Source organism: Tenrec ecaudatus, chromosome 7, assembly GCF_050624435.1.
Source record: "Tenrec ecaudatus isolate mTenEca1 chromosome 7, mTenEca1.hap1, whole genome shotgun sequence".
Classification (NCBI taxonomy): domain Eukaryota; kingdom Metazoa; phylum Chordata; class Mammalia; order Afrosoricida; family Tenrecidae; genus Tenrec; species Tenrec ecaudatus.
Genome location: NC_134536.1, coordinates 14,509,419 through 14,515,418, shown reverse-complemented (window position 1 = coordinate 14,515,418; position 6,000 = coordinate 14,509,419). Strand labels below are relative to the sequence as shown.

General features: G+C 45.3%; 1 pseudogene; it reads left to right on the top strand.

Moving 5' to 3' along the window:
* The first annotated feature begins 4,866 nt into the window (after positions 1-4,866).
* Positions 4,867-6,000, top strand: part of LOC142453148 (endosome-associated-trafficking regulator 1 pseudogene) — a 35,652-nt pseudogene continuing 34,518 nt past the window's right edge.

The window sequence follows — 6,000 nt, the reverse complement described above, 5'->3', positions numbered from 1 at the left end:
TTCAGTTTTCCATGCATCATGATGTTACCTACTGGTCCAGTTATGAGGATTGTGGCTTCCTTTACACTGAGTTGTAACCCATACTGAAGGCTGCAATCCTTGATCTTCTTCAGCAAGTGTTTCAAGTCCTCCCCATTTTCAGCAAAGTTCTACCATCTTCATATCTCAGGTTGTTAATAAGGTTTCCTCTTATCCTGATGCCACATTTTTCTTCATGGGATGCAAATTCCCTGATTATTTGCATAGCATACTGTGTTAGTCTGGGTACATTAGAGAAACAAATCCACAGAAACTCATGCATAAGAGAGAGTTTTATATAAAGGTTAAGTGCACATCAGGAAAACATCACAACCCAGTGCTCTCCAAGCACACAAGTTCAACATTAACCTATATGTCCAACACCTATCCACAAAGTCCCCCTCCATCTCCCAAAACACACACTATGACACTGACTGCAGGAGGAAAGCCGAGTCAGTGAACGCGTAAGCATCTCAGCACTGTCAGGGGTCTCCACACAGATGCTCCAGCACCCAGGGCTGCATGGGGGTAGGTCCATGTGGCTTCTCTTCAGGGATGTCTTGCAGGAAGTGAGCCTTGCCAGCTGAAGCAGGGAACTGGCGAAGGCAGTTTCACCCTGGTCCAACCATCAGAGAGCAAGAGACTCAAGAACTCAAGAGGTAAGGCTCACTAAGCCTTTTATCTCTCTGCCCTTCATTAACCCCACATGTGTTTATCGGCTAGGTTGACACAATAAACTCACATACAGATGTAATTATGGCCAGTTGTACTTTGAGAATGTAACTCTTCTTCAGGCATATTCTGAGTCCCTTCTGACATGAGGGGCTCATCTTCTGACATTATCTCTGGCAATGTTCTCTTGTTTTTCATGAGATTTTTAGTAGTTAACAATGCTCTGTGGCTATCCATAAGGTTTTCAATAGCTAATTCTTATGATTTTTAAAAAACATTTTATTAGGGGCTCATACAACTCTTATGATTTTTATAGGTTATTTCTTCTTCAAAGAAGCTCTGCTAAACCTGTTCAGTTGGGCTGGTCATGCTGGTATTTGAAATTCCAATGACTTGGCTTCCAGCCTAACAGGAACACATAAGCCACCACAGTACCACGACTGACTGTCTAAGAAGGGTATCTTTCATTGTCAATGAGTTGATTCCAACTCATAGGAACCTTATAGGACAGGGTAGAACTGCCCCTGTGGGTCTCTGAGATTGTACACGGGAATAGAAAGCCTCATGTTTCTCTCTTGGAGCCACTGGTGGTTTTAAACTACTGACCATGGGGTGACCAGTAACCACGATGCCACCAGTGCGCCTGTGCTAAGTAGAGTAGGACTATGCAAACATGAGGTGCTTACTGCCCACCCGGGGACTGGATAGCTTGCTACTAATGCAAATAACATACTGTTGACACACCCTTCTCATTTTGGGTGAGACCATGAAACCAGGATATATGAAAATCCAATGTGGGGATTGGTCAGTTTTGCTACCCAGTAGGTTTAAAATGAGACGTTTCAGTAAATAAAAGGAGAGCTGAGATATCATTGCTATTATTAAGACAGGAGTGGCAAATGCTATCTTGACCCCAAGATCCTATACTGAACCTCCTTGGTCCAGGAGACAGATATCCGTAATACCAAAGGTGGCCAAGATACAGCAGAGGTTTGTCGGAGAGGCTGTGGTGGCAGAGCCCATGCAGCACGCAAGTGAAGGGCCAGGAGCAGGAGTCTCCTTCAGTGTAAGACGCCTCCCAGGTATTATCCGAGGAGATAAGTTAGCTGACTCATGAGCTATAAGCTTTGAGCCGAGGCTCACTGGCACAGAGGAGAGTCTTTTGAGCATTTATTGGCAGGGGTCAAAGCTTGGTCACACTTGCATAAACAACACAGAGTCCATGGGGTCTCTGAGAGCACCAAGACCAGAGAGAAGTATGCTTGTAAACATCACTGAGAAGAAGATGTCTTGACCTGAGAACTGTATTTTAAGCATTTCTGATCCTGAATTGCAACCTCTTAACTTCCCTAATAAATACCAGAAGCATAGGTGTGAGCTGGGAGTTCTGTGCAAGCATTGAAATGAATGATTGAACCTAGAAGAGAAGTAGACAGAGCTTTAAGAGGGATGATTAGTGTCAGAATTGGTAAAGAAGGTTGGAGGGTGGAGGCGTGCCTGATCTCTACTTTGTCCAAATTGGCATTGGCTGATTCTAGTGGTTATTTCCGTTTCCTATTGAGAAGTCACGGGAGGTCAGATGCTGCCTCCACTATTCTGACATCCTCTAACAAAAAGTTATCACAAACATGCTTTTTTCTTGAAATATGTACCTTGGGAAACTATTGTACTATGAAATACAGTTTGGGAGATATTATTACTATATAAAACATATTGATTGGTAATAAAATAGACTACTTTGCCCTCTCTATATATTTTTTCATATATGAGAAAAGTATTTGGCTTAGATTTTATAGTTTATAGCTATGATGACATCACATTATGGACCCAGCTTTAAAATTAATAACATATTTAGGAAAGAAGATTGAACAAAATGCATATATTCTCAATTAATTATTTTAATGATGAGAATTTTTTCTGATATTGTATTTTTCATTAAAAAATTATTGCTTTTTTTAAAAGAAAAGATTGATTTAGCTATAGAACTGTAAAGGACAACAAGGAGAAATGTCTGAATCTAATTACAAAGGGAAGAGAGATTCATCATCATTGACATCAGCAACCCCAGGCCTATTTCTGTGAGGCTGAGGTAAGACATCCCTTCATCCCTCAACTCTCCTTACAAATGTGCACACCAGCCATCCCTCTCTAGGCAATCTCTAGCCTTTGTGTTGGGTTTGATATCTGGCTGCAATGCCACACAGAATTCACAGATGATATGGTTATGTACTTTATTAGAGTAATTAATAAGGTAAAATTTGGCATCAGAAATGTTCAGGATACAGTTCTTTGGACAGCTTTCTCTCAGCTGTCCTTGCAGGTAGGCATCGCTGAGATCTTGGTCTTTCTGCTACCTGGCCCCTTGGCCTGTGACCCCTTGGCCTCTGTCCTGCTTGGCCAATGTGGCAAAGCAGGTATCTCCATTAATTAGTGCCCAAAGGGCAAACTGCTCCTCCATAAGCCCCATGGGGAGCAGCTCTAGCTCCATGTGGTCAGCAATCTAGCTTCACAGTCAAGTACTTGAAGACACTCCACTCTTCGAGTAAGTCGCTTACCTGAAGATGTTTAGGATCACTTGCTCCATGAATCAGGAATCCCATTGCTCTGTCTTGTGCTCTGGCTTTTGGTTCTGGTGTCATGGCTCCTTTCCAACTTCTCTGCCATTTCTCTTGTTTCACAACTTTCTGTCATTGGATAGAGGAGGCTCAATGTTCAGAGATCTTGGGGTCCAAAGGGCAAGCTTCAATCATGGCTCCTAAACCTTTAAAGGAGTGAGACACTTCTACTTCTAAGATGGTTCATTTTAAACCCCTAAGGATGGTAAAACTCACCAATTCCTCTCTTCCGGGTTGTAAGTTTTTACAATTGCAATTACTTCTGCTAATGTTCACTTACAACTGAATTGGATAATCCTTTCAGCATCTTCACCCATGATTTCTTACCCAGACCCATCAAGAAGAAAGTTATTTGGTGGGAATTACAATGCCTATGGCAAGAAGAGCTATCGAAAGTCAGCCACAGCATGGTAAAAATAAAATAAATTTGTTTTCTATTAGTAGAGACTTACTTAGGGTTACTACTCTTATTTTCGTGGTCTAAGAAATGTTTTAAAAGGCATTGAAATTTCTTATACTCTTCATAATGTATGAATTTACATGAAATAAAATATACTGTTTTGAAGTAGTTTGACAACTTGACCTTGACTTTGACACATCAATTAAGATATCCTTATACATTTTACATGCATTATTCACTCAGTCCATTGTCCCAAACAACAACAACCACAATGACACAGTACTGTTCACATAAAGATAGGTCTTATAACTATAGACATAGGGAAGAATATCCTTATTTGTAATATAATAATTTTATTCAAATTATTTGTAATGCATTTTATTTACAGCCAACAAAACCAAACTTTCATTTACCTACATGTGATTTTCTGTAATTTTACCTCGATATTAAAAAGCAAGCAAAGATGGCAGACCAGGGGACCCGCATACTCTGAGAACTCTTTAGAATAAAGCAGGTTTGGTGCCCAGGTAACTGAGTGGTAGGAGTCTGGTGAGTGAAATATCCCCCGGGACAGCATCCCACCCCCATTCTATGCATTTGTCCCAAGCAGGGCCCTCAGCCATGCAGGCCCGATTCTTGGGACATATTAGGACACTAGGCTGCAGGTCTACGACTAAGTATAGGCCCACTCCATCCCTAGACTGGGACCCCAAGCTGAGTCTCTTGCCTGCCCTGCCGAGAAAGAACACATTCAGCAGACGTGGGACACCTAGAACAGCTGCTCACTCACAGGACCCCAATAGGAGAGAAGTTTCTCTTTCCTGTGGCTCCCCTCTGCCCATGTGGCAGCGATCTGCCCTTGGGCCTACATCCCTCCCTCCCTCCATCCAAGGCCTGGGTAACTGACCTGCAGTTCACCTGGGGCTGCCTGGGCGACCCCCACAGGGGACCATCCACCCCCATTGCTGCTTGGGACCTATCCACTGGCACTCCATTTGCCCAGCCGCCCACCCCATCAGCTTAGCGCCTGCTCGACTCCTGACTGGGCCCTGGAACTTGTGCTGAACACTTCCTGCCAGTCCGAGCATTACCAGAACCCATCTTGCTTCTACCCTCGACACTGCATTTCCGCCAGAGCCACTTCAGGCTGGCCCCGAGACCATGGAGACCTGTAGCTGTGGCCCCGAGGCGCTAAGCCTGCCTGCAGAGGGCGCCCCTTCCAGCGCCTACAGCTCCTTGTGCAACAGTGGGCGTCCCTGCCTACTGGGAGCACAAGCTACATGGCGTTGCTCTCCATGGTGTGCTGTGGGAATTCCAGTGGCCAGTGGCTCCAAGCTCTGAGCCTGCTGTGACACATTCCTTCCAGTGCGGAGGACAAGAACCATTGCACACTGTTTCCCACCAGGGCGGCCGCTGTCCAATCTGGCTCGGACAATGTCACTGTGGAGCATGCACTGCTCACAGGGCCAGTGGCTTAAGCGATAAATGTCCCAGTCTGCTAGGGAGCCTAGGACACGGCTTTGTGGTCCCCGTTGGAGCCATCTGTGTGCCCCAGCCGACTCTCACCACCACAGGACCCTGCGGAGACACCAGCACCAGCATCTAAGCCTGCCCTTCCCAGCCGGCATAGGAGGCAGGCACTGTGCCCCGTGCATCTCTCAGCACCCCTTGCAGCCTCAGCATTTTCAGGCCGGCGCAGGAGGCCCGCCCTTGGGGGGCTACTCCAGCCTGTGTAGCCTCTGCCCACAGGCTCAACTCTACAGGCCCACCAAACTCAGAGGATGATAGCCCAGCTCGAAGGGCCCAATGTACAGAGAGGACCATATAGCCAGCCCCACAGCGAGATGCGACATCCTGCACTGACCCATGGCTCTACATGAGACAACACATGAGACACAGTGTGGGATGTGCGACTGAGCTGACCCACCACACTGCGGCAAACACTGGGGGCGTGCAATGGAGCGGCAGTGGAAGCAAAGCAAGGAGGACCTGAGGGAGTATAAAGGATGGACTTTGGGGCCAGGATGTGGCACCCCATCAGCAGACTCGTCCAGAAAACACTTCTAAAGGTCAACAAACAGACCTTGAAGTACTAACAGGCATTTTTTTTTTTTTGCTGTCTTTTTGTTTTGTTTTTTTATTTTTTTCTCTTTTTTTAAATGTTGTACGTCAGTGGCTTTTTTTGTTTGTTAGCTTGTCAGTGTTGCTGCCATTGATGCCATGTTCTTATATGCCACTTTGGGGCTGTCAAAGCCATCCGCATTTTTATGCACATATTACTATATCTGCAGGTCC